This window comes from Triturus cristatus, chromosome 1_2 (assembly GCF_964204655.1).
Source record: "Triturus cristatus chromosome 1_2, aTriCri1.1, whole genome shotgun sequence".
Taxonomy (NCBI): Eukaryota; Metazoa; Chordata; class Amphibia; order Caudata; family Salamandridae; genus Triturus; species Triturus cristatus.
In genome coordinates this window covers 907,855,694-907,870,229 of record NC_140580.1, presented here as the reverse complement: position 1 = coordinate 907,870,229, position 14,536 = coordinate 907,855,694, and positions in this window count along the sequence as shown.

The window sequence follows — 14,536 nt, the reverse complement described above, 5'->3', positions numbered from 1 at the left end:
ACATTACATGACATGACTTATTAAATATGTACAATATAGTGTCCTACATTGTCCTGTTGGTGGGACATTTGCCACTTCAGTCCTCTTATCTGTAGTGCTAGACAGTAGTACTTGGCCCTATAGTGGTGGGGGGCAGAGCATTAGTTTATAACAGGATATGATACTGAATTCCATCTCCCGTAGTGACCCACTTTATGTGCAGATGGAACAATCAATGATAGCTCTTGGCCCCTTGTAATAGCGCCGATGCGTTTCGACCTTCGTGTTGGGCCTGTGATGTATTACGGGGAAGGTCTTCTTCAGGGCTGTAAGCTTTATGGACACATTGGGCCAGCTTGTTCCTGGGTTCTTTTGAGGCATCTATATGGTTTTCATAATGAGGGCTACTGTTTTATTGTGCGGTCCTTGGAATATGTTTTTGTAGAGACCATCCAGCTGTTCTACTCTGGGGTCCTGCTTGTGTTGTGACTTCAACCTCCTCTTCGGGGGGTTTTCTGTTCGTTCGAGACCAAGTCGTGTCAACGAGGATCCCCTGCTGCCTTCAAAGTGCTTCTTCTTGAAAGGGGTAAGCACTTTCCACATGCTGCACGCCTTGCACAACGTGGTGCAACATACAGAGCTGCCGAGAAATACAATTAAACAATACAACAACGTGGGGGTAGGGGTGAGGCAGACAAAGCGCTGGGGGCACCAGGCATAAGCCCTTCATGAACTACAGGATGGGGTAAACAAAGAAGAAAGAGTGCCCCAACAAACCAGAAATAAACAAAAGAGTAGGGGGACATGTAACATGCCAATACTGCAGTGGAGGAGCAAAACACGAGAAGGTGGGACATATAACGGCTAGAAATCATAGAGAATTAAGCTTTTGGGAACGACACACACATTAACCAATCGGCAGGGAGTGCTTGGCCAAAGCCCATAGAAATCAATACAACATGCTTCACAAATCAGCGCATGCTCGCTGCTAGACTCGAACTGTGTTTCCCTCTCCTGCTACATCATTGTAATGAACAACCAGATTTAGATTCTGGTACTCTTAACAGAGACTCTCAATAACATTTATGTTGAACTAGTGGAGAACATCGCCTTTGTGAAGATCTCCTGACACTAGGTAAGTAGAGGGAGGTAGTCATTGGATTGGCAGCCTTCTGTTCTTTTCTCCAAATAATTGCAGGTGCAGGTAGAGTTCTGCACTCTGTGACCTCAGCCATGTCCATAACGTGCTCCTGGCACAAGCCATAAATATCTTTTTGATTGGACAAATGAGTCTTTAAGAAAGAAGACACCCCAGTAGTTTAGGTTCAGGCCTAGACCAGACAAGCCTGGGATCACTGTCATGGGCTGTTCCTCACTGTTCTAGGAAGGGCTCTTCCTGAACTCTAATTTCCCTTTCATCCAACAAGATGCAAGTTTTTATGGAAATGAAGGTGTGTACAGAGAAAAGTCCATTAGTTCCTCCTTTTGATTCTCTTCCAAATTCTTCCCCAAAACTGGACTTGCAAGTAAATGACCCAGCAAGAGTGTGGCCCTGTAGGTATCTGAGGAAGAGCGATGAGAATACTAACATTGGGGCATGGACCACACTGGGTAAGGAATACAGGGAAAAAGTGATACAGTGTTACACCAGATTGGGAGATGTCAAATAAAGAACACAAGTGCAATGCACTATACTATAAAAGCTATTTAAAGAGGATGAGAAGAGATGAAATGAAATGGGAATAAAGAGAGAGACTCTAAATCTACCAGAACAAACCTCAGGAATAAACACTGCTGAAAAAACAAGAAAATTCACAAACATTATACTACGAGGACTGATAGAGACAAATGAGGCATGGGAAGATCACAAGACCCTTCACCCTCATAGTGATGAGTCAAAGCTTTATAATGACATACAATCACTGCCAAAGCTGACAATGTTTTAGGGGAGGACACACAATATGAATACTTGCAGAGCACCTGGTAGGGATAATATGACGGAGTTAGCACTGGGGAGACGTAGGCTGTAAGCTCCAACGTTTGTCCTCCCACATTGCACCACTGTTAGAAATTTGGTTTCTGGTTGACTGGGGTATAAGCCATGGACCTGCTGTAACCACAATCCTAGTCAGGGTAAGACACAATCAAGATGAAAAAGTCCTCATAAAGAGGGCCAAGTCCCATCACCCACCGAAAGTACAACCGGGAAGAAGGTCCGGGGTAACGACGGACAGAGCGTTGCCTCACACCCTGAGTTGTAACCAGGAGTGTAGGTCGCATCCCCGACTAATTGCGGGTGATAAAGTTACATTCCTACGGTGCCACATATTTACAGATAAGTAGGTACTTTGGTAGGTTGTATTGTTCCCTTGTTTCACTTATCACTCATTCACATTGTTGCAGTAGTGTTACCTTATGGTCCTGACGAAAGCCACTGTCATTTGGTAGACACAGGTTGGCTGAAACATGTTGACCCACGAGGACGTGTCTCTATAACGTTTGTGGACGCGTTCCCTTGACGATTTCTGCTGTTTTTAGCTTGATGCCATTGGATACTGAATAAAATAATTTTCCAATGCTAATCAATTTTAAATCACTTTCCCGTTTTCACACACTGCATTTAGACTCACCACACTTATGGCAGTCTTTCTTATCCTGAGATAATTTATCCTCCAGACCATAGGAATCAAAACATCCCTGAGCTCCTCCTTGTTACAGTAATCTAAGGAGTTGTAGCTCTATGACTACACCAGGTGTGGTTATGGGAGGTCCCAGATGATGAAGCATGCCACTTCGGTGGGTGATGGGACTTGGCCCTCTTTATGAGGACTTTTTCATGTTTGAACGTGCTGTTGTGTCACTTCTGTTCTTTTGATAGACTGGTTAGACCCGTAGACTCTACTTGTTGTGTTAGTTCAAGTGATTTGGGGATTTGTCTGCGCAGGTCTTTAAAATTCCCTGAGACCCTATAACCAATTGTTTTTTCTTAAGACACAATCAAACCCTAAATTAGCCTGTGCTCACCCTCTTGTAGCATTGCACAGAGCAGTTAGGCATAATTTTAGAGGTAATATCTAAAGTATTTGTGCAACACTTCAACCACTAAAACAATGAAAACGTCACACAAAAAGATTCCACACTCGATTATAAAAATTTAACGTAATTTTATGAATAAAAATAAGTAGAACCGGAGAAATGAATTTTTAAAGAATAAACTGTAAAATAGCACTTAAAAGCATAAAGCGCCAACTGAGATTAGCTGGTGGTGCTGGACCGGATCAAATTCAAACCTGCAGAATTAGATAAGAGAAAGACACAGAGACACTTGATATCACCACTGACTAATTACTCAGCTGGACACTGAAATCTTCTTGTTTCCAGCTGATATCTAATGACAAGATAACGATCTTTAGCATCGTATCAGTGTGCATATTGTCTAATACTTTGCATTTTAACGGTATACCTTCAGAATAGATCTTTGCATCTGACTCCTAGTTCTGACTGAGCTCTGAAAATCTTGAGAACTGAAACATAATATTATCTATGAAACTAAGATAAAAGGTATTTGGAATTATCTAATTTCTTTTACTGATAAGGGAATTAGGTAACTTCTGCTTTATGAGAACACATTCTGCTCCGAACATATGCTCAGGTTTGATTACTTAAACTACAATATAACAAACATTCATAAAGTTCACATGGATACCAAGCAATCACTTTCCCACTTAAAATGCTATGGCATTACAATCTGTGCACTATGAGCAAATATTAAAGTCTTTAAAATTGGTGAGGATCTTTCCCATTTCTCTTGTATCTAAAACGACTGAATACATGTTTTTAATCCTAATTGGACAGCTCTTAGCAGTAATTTAACAACAGAGTTTTTCGTGGCAAAAGCGAATGGATTCATAAGAATAGTTCTCAAATTCAGATCAGCCTTCCGTTGATTCCAAAAGTGTCCACAATTGTCTACATGGTTTTCCACGAACCCTGGCAACAAAGTCCTGGCTCTGGCAGCAGTGTATCTTGATTGCTTAGAAAGGATGCTCTGGACCATGAGGAACTTATACTTAGTAACTTAAAAATCGCAACCCTTGTGAGAGTCACGTGGCTTCACTGGATATCTATTTTCCTTGATTCTGCTCAGTTGTCTCGCGTAGTGCATTCTTCAAAGATGCAAAGCCTCTCTTCTCTGAATGCACCTACTGCCCGACATTTTGGAGAATTGTGCTCATGCACCTGCAAACCACGAAGAGGTGAGTGCAGATCACAGAGCGTAACAGCTGCCAAAGAACCTAAAGCACCCGGCCAAGTGGGACCAGAACAGATGCGACTACCAGGATTTAAGTTACATTATTTCAAAAAGTGCTAGTGGAAAGACACACATTCAATTCAATACCACATAATATAGTAGTGCAAGTACAGTCAAACAGCCAGAAGAGACTGACCCACACCACAACTCAACAACAAAGCCTTTGGGGTTAGGCGCCGCTGTTGCATTTCTGAACTTGCTCATATTATTGGTTAGCCGCATCTCCAGTTGGCTCAAGGTGATTTCCTTGGTAATAACCCACAATGAGAAGTTAGCAGTCAGAGAAGACACTTAGAGCAAGAGCATGAACATGCGCGAGCATTAATGAAATTTCAACAGTCGGCGGAATATGATACACCCTAGGCCGGGGATCTCCAACCTTCTCTGTAGCAAGAACTACTTATGTTGAATGAAAATTACCCTGAGCTACTAACATTATTAGCATTGTAATAGTGACCATATAAGATCCAAATACATTAGTAGCTATTCCATGCAAGGTTGTCAGCAGCGATTACCTTAATCATCATCATTTGATCTTTATTTCGATATTTTTTCAGTCATAAAAGATTACAGTTAAAACGGTTAAAAAATGTGTAAAACCACAAGAGATAAAATAAACATTTCATAAAATCAGATTAACAAGCAGGGTATGCAATCATGATATACAATCACCCCTGGGTGCCGCTGTGATGAGAGAACATCTCTTGGACCACATAGCTAGCAGGAACTTTGAGAGTGCGAAAACTATTTGCCGTGAAGTGTCAGTTTTAAGAACTCTCATTGCAACTAAACATTTATCAAAGCACATGTTCCTGCACAAGGGTACCAACCAGTACTTTCTGGCTTTTCTGTAGGCAGGGCAAAAAAAGAGCATGTGTAGTTCATCCTCCTTAATCGCACCACATCCAGGGCAACAGTTGCTCGTTGGTGCAGACCACTTACTTGTAAATGCCCTTAGTGGTAGTGTTGCGAATCTCCATTGGATGTATAACTTCCTAGCTCCAACTGGGCAAATGAAATTCAAAAACTCCTCGAAAGCATATGAGTGTTTAAGTGTTAAAAAAGTTGTTGTCAGAGGGCCAGCTTTGGAGTCATGCAACCATATGTTTTGTTTGCAGTCCATGAAGGACTTCGCAAGCGTTTTGCATGAAACCCCCCTGCATGCCTGTTCTGACTCATACCAGAGGTCCGATAGTCCCATTTTCCCCAGTTCCTTTTTCACAAATGCAAGCCAGGGGATTTTCGCTGCACTACCATGGTTCAACACATTCTTTAATTCAAGCCTATAATTGCGCAATTCTGGAGTTATCCATAGCCTGCGCCAAAACCTAAGAGGTTTCAGAGCTAACTCATCCTGGATAAAACTCAGTCCTAAGTCCAATCTCAGCGGAAAGAGGGGTGTACTTTGGGGGAGTGCAAGTAGCTGCCTCATAATCTTGTTCTCTACATTAAGAATTTCGGGCCTACAGGTGTACCCCCAGAGTTCCCCACCATAAAGAGCCGATGCCCTCGCCTTCACTTTGTAAATCTCCAGTGCGGGGCTCACTGGCTTGATTGTAGATGTATTAGACATTTTGAGGATACCGCCCACTAATTGGGAGAGTTTAAGTTGTGATTTCGCCTGTTGGGGGCCCCAGGAAAGATTTTCGTTGATCGTTACCCCTAGATATTGAAAAGTCTGTACCCTCTCCAATCTAACTGAACCCAGAATCGGTGTTGGGCGGGTCGATGCCGGGGGGCTGAAAATCATAAATTTAGTCTTATCAGCATTGATTTCCAGTCCGCGGCATCGGCAAAAGTCTGTAAAGCCGTCCAACACTCGTTGGATCCCCATAGGGGACTTGGAGAGCAGGAGGGTGTCGTCGCCAAACATTATCGCCGGCGCCCTCCTGCCTGCCAATCTGGGGGCATCGTTATTGGGAACCGCGTCCAGATGCGATATAACGCCATTCACATAGAGGCAGAACAGGGTTGGTGCCAAAACGCACCCCTGCCTGACCCCCCTGCAAACTGGAAACCGGGACGACAGCACCCCCTCCCTCCCACATCTGACCTGTGCATAGTTTTGTGCATGTAGCCTAAGCAGCACCGTCAGTATTGTGTTGGGAACTCCCATTTCTAAAAGCACCGCCCACAGTTTGGCCCTGGGTACTAAATCGAACGCGGACCAAAGGTCCACAAAGACCATGTAGAGGCTGCCACCCTCTAGAGTTACCGTCTTCCAGAATAACATCATAAGACGGAAAATCTGGTCCATGGTCGATGTGTTCCTCCTAAATCCGGCCTGATAAGGACTGAGGATATCATACTCCTCGATCCACTCCTGTAAGCGGTCCAGGATTAGACGGGAGAAGATTTTTTGGGGAACGTCAATGAGGCTAATAGGCCTGTAGTTGGTTGGAAGCAGATGAGAGCCCTTCTTGAAGATTGGGACAATCTCTGCTCCCAGCCAAGTACCAGGTACCTTCATACCTCGCAGAATTGCGTTGAAAAGGGCACATAAGTAAGGGGCCCAGATTGCCGGTTGATCCCTAAATAAATCACCGGGGAGTCTATCTAAGCCAGGAGCCTTACCCATGGCCAACTTCCCTATGGCAGTGTAGACCTCCTCCACTGTACACTCATGGTCATCTTGTACCCCCAAGCTAGGTGTGTGTGCCAGTGGACTTTCTAGACCTGTGACTGCCGCATATAAGGTCTTGAAATGGAGCTCCCAGACCCCCGCCTCAATATTGGGTTCTATTGCAGATCTAGGCTCTCCTGACCCCGTGCTAACTATTGCCCAAAATCTGCGTGCATCTCTCATGTCCAATGAGGAGGAAAGATTGGACCATTTCTCCATATCCCACTCCTCCCTAGCGAGGTTCATTGTTTCTTTGTATTGTGATCTTAGGGTGCGAATTTTTGGTTTGTCTCTCCCATCTTTAAGGGCCACAATAAGCTCTGATTTTGCCTTCCTGCATGAGGCATTATACCATGTGGATACAGGCACCCTGTGCCTCCTATTAAACCCAGGGGGGTTAAAAAATTCCGCTAAACAGGCTACTAAGTCCTGATGCACGCACTGCATGTTATCATTAAAGTCTAGTGCCAGAGGCTGGGAGATCAGAGAGCCCACCTTCGTAAAGGAGGGTAAAATTGCGCTATATAATTTAGGCAGTGCGTCTCGTAATACCACCAGTCTCTCCCACTTGACTCTGCGTCTATTATTCGTTATGGTCAACCCTTCGACCACGTCCGGGACAGATTCCTTTTCATTTGCTCTAGGCTGTGGGCACTCTATCCTCAGGCTTAGTGCGTTATGGTCGCTGTCCACCCTAGGCATTACCTCGAAGTCAACAACCTTCGACCATAACCATGTTTCCACCATAATATAGTCTAGTCTTGATTCGTGACCCCTCTTATTGAAGGTACACCTTGACGGGGTATCAGATGGCGTCATTCAAAGTTAGGGTCGTGATCTGGATGGCCAGTGGGGACCAGGACTTCGGATATGGGGACTGGCATGGCGGGATTCCCCAGTGTTCGTTCTCGCCCGTCAGAACTCCCTCATTTAAGCCACGAAGTGGCTCATAGTGACAGTTTAGGTCCCCTGCGACCAAATAATGTATATCCCTGCTAAGGGAACCGAGGAAGGATGACAACTCTTCAATTGTTTTGGACTTATTTGACACACTTGTCGGCCGTGAATAAACATTCACGATGGCAAGTTTGTAGGGGGTTGGCATCATGCAGGGCTTTTAACAGTAATGTAAAAAGGCTTTCTCAATTTGGAATGCCTCGACATGAGTAATACAAAAGAGCCATAGCTGCAAAGCCCACGGCATCAAGGTAATAATATGAGTAGTAAGTCTCTCTGACCTCACATTTTATCACTTATATTAGCTTTAAATATAGTTTGCAAAATCAACCATTTTTCTCTGAACATCAGCTTCTGAAGAAAGTTCTAAAAATACACACATTTTCATCTCCAACACACGCTTTTCCATTTTGGTATACATGTATTAATTAAATCAAGCAAAACCTTCTAATTTAATAGGCTGACCTGTACAGAGGAGAGATACTTACAGGTGGCTCGTGGGCTACTAGTAGCTCACGAGCTACTTGTTGGAAAAGTCTGCCCTAGACTAAGCGGCACCAGTAGCTTTGGGAGCAGTTTCTTAATTAGTGGTACCAATGCACAGATTTAGGTCTAACTGAGTGTCATGTGACGTACTTCCCATATGAAACACCTTCTCTTTTGGGCCAATGCATGAGCAAATCACTGACATGCAAACTTCACAAAGCGACCTCTAGAAATGGTGAATGTTTTACTATACAAAAACTCTGTGACATAACAAAACTGTAGCCCTTTAAACGTCAAATAGTGGTAAACAAATTAGGTTCTTTTCGTTAATTTGGTCAAATTGTGTTTTTTATTCCTATACTTGCATATGTATTCTCTTTCTTGTTTTCTATTGAGGCCTCTGTATGCAGAACTGAGTCTCTGCATAGAGTTGACGGTTAATAGCAAAATAAAGGGGTCACTAGAGCTCGCTCCACTGGTTGGTTGCCTGTGGTCATATGGTGGTGAATGAGCCCGCAGAGTAAACCAAATCCACTAGTTCTTTATAATCAACTGCAAGTGTTTGTGAGTCTTGTAGCTTTGACCTATGCACTATGTCATTGTCATTTGAGTGCTGCTAAACCCTCTTACATTACTTTCCATTCCATCTTACGAAAAACTAAAAACTACAACCAATCATTAAGTCAGAATATCTCAACAAAACATCGAAGGACACCCTTGTATAATATGTAAATTTAGATCAAAAGGTCATATGATTGTCAGAGCCAACAAGCTCTTAACAGTACCCGTAACCGTCAGATTCAATAGCCCAAGCACAAAAAGTTGATCTGGGGATAAAATATTTTGGCAAAAGCCAGACGAAGGAAATCTGGGAACGATCACATTTGCAGAGGGAACTTGAGCGTATTAGAAGTCTCCCATCCGTGTACTCATTTTGTAGGTCTAACACAATTTATTTGTAGCTACAATTACTCAGTGATACAGAGATATTGGGAATTTATGACCAGTGTGCCGCTCACTCCTTCCCCGATCACATTATCCATTAGCCACTTACTCTCCAGGCTAAATGCGGAATCATAGAATAGGCCAGTTTGCTTCCCTTAAGCTTTACTAACATGGCTGGTCTTCTAAGTTTCATTAAAGAGAGTTGTTAGTGTGGAGCAGAAAATAGTATGCAGGGAAGCCTCGGGTCTCTTCCTAGGAATGCCAAAAGACCAGTTCCTTCAATGCCTGTCCAATTTTGCCTCAGGCTTAACCAAATCTAGATAATGGATATCTATGTTAATATAGGTAAACAATGACCAAATAAAGTGTAACGTGTAGTCCTGTGAGTGTTTGTTGCATGAAAAGAACTAAAGGCTAAGTCCAAAAAAACCTTACGTGGAATCAGGTCTGAACAGGACTTCTATAAGACTTCCGCTTGCAGCTACTATGCTTTAAGAGCCCCATTTCCCTTCACTTCTCCTGCACTGTAGTGGACTTTCATTAACTCCAACAATCTGCTGACCTAGGTGACATGACTGCAGTAAAAACAGCATAGGTCACTCTCAAATATGTACCTTTATTTTAATTGCCCGTCCACGGTTTTGGTCTTCTGTTGTATTATGGGTCCTAAAATTCGATATTTCTAAGTTTATCTGTTACATCACAGTTTTAGGTTGAAATGTCCAAATAAAACATTTTCAAAGCATTGTGATCTTTGTAGCTGACGTGTATTTCACTCTACTTTTATGGCTCCTCAGATTAAAGTACTCTTAATCACAATGCATACCTAATCTAATATCTGCCTATGCTACAAGAGAACGTCTTTGCTGATGCGTCACCATCTGTCCCAGATATTTTAATCTAAAAACCTATGCTTTCGTCACTAGCGTCAGTGACTCCCTCAAACAAGCCTACTGTTTCTCGATCTGCAGACCAGACCCAGGATGCAGGTCCCATTGTCACCTAATTTTCTTTCCTCATGCCTGGCTGGGACCCTGTGCAGATAAGGAAAGTCCGATAATGGCCAACCCACGCGAGTCTAGTACTGACCGATAACGATTGGGTTCTTGAACAATTGCCTACCCTACTTTAGTCAACTGGTCAACGCTAACTTAGTGGAGCACTACTGCCTTTACTGGGACTGCATACTGTTTTAGAATTGTACCAGAACATCTCATGAGGTTATTATATATTTAATGGGACAATTACTGTGCTTCTCAGCACATCTCTCATACTCTTCTCACAGATCTGTCATACTCTTCTCACAGATCTGTCACACGCTTTAATGAGACATTAGAGTTCACTCTCAGCCAGCACTTCCCAACAAGGTGGCTAATTTTAATGGCACAGTATCAGCAACTGGCAGCAGAACTGGTCTAACTTTAATGGGATGATACAATCACTTCTTAGCAGGGAGAAAATTATCTGGCACTTTTCAGCATGATTGCTATACCTTTAATGGGATGTTAATAGCACTTAACGGGTCTATTGTACTTTTTCATAAAATACTACCAGCATTTTCCGGCGACCTCTTAACACTTTTATTGGAACAGTGTCAACATGGCTTAGTAGGGCTGATATATTTTTACTGGTACAGCACCATCTTTGCTCAACAGCAATAACTGTAAATAAGACTGTGCCAGCATTATTCAGCTGCTAGAGTTTTAATGTTGTAGTACACACACTTTTCAAAGGTTCTCTGAGAACTAGGGTAGTAGCATCACAATGTTTCCATTTCAAAGGGGTTGGGAGAATTAAATGTAGATTCTTTGCAGGTTTGCAGGCTTTCAAGTGAGTCACAGCACATATCCATACGCCTGACAGGCTTGTGTCATGCTTCTTGTTCAACAGTGGAATGTGAGGTAGGCTTCTCCCTGGCATGCACAGGATGGACCAATGCCAGGCAGGACATGACAGCACACCTACTCTCTGTAAGCCTCATAGATGCAAAAGACCAGGATGAGTGATCTTGCCCTCTAATTGCTCAACAGTCACATGTCTCTGCGGTGCGAGTGCTGTAAGAAACTGGCAGGACCGGAATCTTGCTGCATGGGGTGCTTGAAGGTTTGGAATGCCCATGATGTAATGTAGGATTGTTATGTGCCAGCTTGGCCTTTGCTTGTCATGCTTCCTCTGACTTATTCTTGTATCAAGGAGATCAGCTGACTCCTGGATAAGAACAGTGGATTGCAACCACGTGGAGTTTTCATGTACTCCGTGGGGATTAACAGTGACTTGCAACTACATGGATTTTTCATGTACTCCATGGGGATTAACAGTGGCTTGCAACCACATGGATTTTTCATGTACTCCAAGGGGATTAAAATGACATTATTAAAGCAGCGTGCCACATGGTGGACTGGATGTCACATGGGTTTAAACCACTTGTGATGGGAAGGAGTGCTTAGCTCTAAGGACTCTTTGATTTATCTAGGTGGTGTGAGCATTGAGAGAATAAGTATATAGACATATGGCAAGAGTACATAGTGCTTGCTAGTAGGGTAGAAGTGCCATTGCAGATCACCTTCACCCTCAACACCTAGATCAGATGTTATGCAGGTACTCTAAAAGACCACATGCTCCCATCGTGTACATATATTGTTGTAAGTGCTGAGTGTTGATTATTGTCTGGGTGATATCCCTTTTAGATAGTTAAAAGGAAATTTTCTAGAAAACTAAAGAATGTTATCAAGTAGTACTGTTTTATATACATCAGTTCCTTTCAGTTATTGTTTCAGTTACAGCTCTCCCAACCCCTTCTACTGCCCTAAAATGTACTTCGACCCCCCAGCTCTACAAACTACCCCATCTACCCATTCCCCTCCCACTGCCCTAAGGCCTAAATCCCTGCCCCTTTACGTACACTACCCCGACCCCCCCACCCTGCACTGTCCCTTAAACTACCCCAACCCCTTCCATTGTCCTAAAACATACCTCAGCTCCCCCTCTATAAACGACCCCAGCTACCCATTCCCCTCCCACTACGACCCCATCTACCCCTTCCCCTCCCACTGCCCTAAGGCCTAAAACCCTGCCCCTTTTCGTACACTGCCCGACCCCGCGCTGTCCCTTAAACTACCCCAACCCCTTACACTGCCCTAAAACCTACTCCGACCTCACCCACCTGCCCTAAAACCAAACTCAACTACCCATTCCTCTCTCACTACCCTAAGGCCTAAAACCCTTCCCTGCAAGTTAAACAACCCCGCCCCCTGCGCTGTCCCTAACACCTACCCCAACCCCCTCCCAGCCCTAAAAACTACCCCCAACCCCACTTACCTCACCGCAGCATCTTCCAGCAGCTAGACCTCGCACTGCCTTAACCATGCATATGCATGGTTACTGCATATGTGTGGTTAAGGCAAGCGTGTTCGAGCTTGCGTAGTCGAAACATGCATGGTTCAGACTGCGGTGGTGCGGCTGTTTCCCCTTTATCCCTCCACTCCATTAAAGCACTACATTGCTCAAGTGGTTTATGATCTTTTCCAGTATATAGAGATCTGTTTAAAAAAATAAAAACTCATTGTTCTGCGTTTCATTTCTCATTGCCCTCTGTCCCTTTAAGAAATCTTGTCACTCCAGATTCTTCTCCTCATATCACCCCACCCATTTAGACAGACTAATACCCATGCCTCACATCCCTTTATAGAGCCATGGTACTCCACCAGCTACCCTACATAACACTCCATCTTCCACCCCTCTGTAACCCTCAGGTCCATCATATAGCCTCATCACTCCAGCTTCTATCTTCTCTGTTACATTCCTCTAAAGAGGCCTATTTATTCACATCCAGCTTTACATATTATTTGGCTTACTTCAAAGAGCATCATCACTGCAGCATCCACTCCATATATCACCTCACCCATTAGGAGAGACTCCTCACCCCAGTTACGTAAGCATGAGGGTGTAGCACCTGACCGTTCATGTACTTTTTCACCTGAACGTTTTGTTGTTGTACCTTTATTGTATAGTCTGTTACCCTCAAAAACAGCCAGAGTTCCAAATTCTACTTACAAGGGTCCTAGGACAAGGGGCATCAAAAGCCAAGGATATTTTACCATGTCTACCCATCATCACCACCCATTAGTCACCTGCCAAACGCCTAGCAAAGAAAAAGATATTACTAATACATTGGATTGAAATAAACATATGAGTAACCGAGGAACAAACAAAATATGTAGATTGTAATTTTATAGGTAAATTGTATTTATATATAGTGCTTGCTACCCCTGACAAGGTGTTGAAGCTTTTGTGGCAAGTAGCGCAGTACTCTGGAACCCAAGATTACTGTTTAAAAGATAGTAGATTAATAGTTTGCAGAATAATTGGGACACTGTTAGCAGAAATAGATCAATGCTCCTAACAGTGCAATGAAGTGTGATGCAAAACAAATAGGTAAAATTCAAGATATATGTATTGAAAAATAAATTAATCTGTCAGTCTAGATAAGTTAATGTATGGCAAGAGTTAACTAGTTGGTAGAGATTTAAAGACTAATACCATTATATAAAATTGTTGCTATTGTGGGATATCGTCTTTATTTTAATGAAGTTTGTTGATATTGATTTAAAAACCCCTGTTTTGAAGACAAAGAGTAAGAAGGTACGATGCTGTCACTTGCTATAATAAACAATAGACAGAGTAGGATACCAGTCACTGCATTAAAATGTTTATTAATATCCATAACAAATACCTTAATTGATAAATCCTTCTTAAGTAAAATGATGTAACGTGATTGCATAGAATAGGTTAATTGGCAGTCAATTGTAATTTATCCCATGATCTTCATAACACTTATTATACATATGGTCCTGCTTCCTTTCACAATAATGTGGTTAAAAAAGACATGTCATTAAATTTGCCTTCTAACCTGATGTCGCTGACCCTCATCACTCCATCTTCCCCTCAATATGTCTGCCTTTACAAAGAGCGCCACAGTTAGTCCAGTGTACTTTTCCAATAATTAGTTCCTTTAAAGAACGGTAACACTTAATCTTCACTCCAGGTTTCAGACCCACATAAGTCTCTCATACCCAAGAAAAAACCTTGTCTCTGTAGCTTCAGTTCCCCATATTCCTTAAACTCTCAGAAAGCCTGATTACCCTCATTCTACTTTACATTTCTCTCTGCCTGCTTCAAAAAGCCTCTTCTGTCCAATGAACACTTACTTTATCCATCCACCCCATTAAAACTCT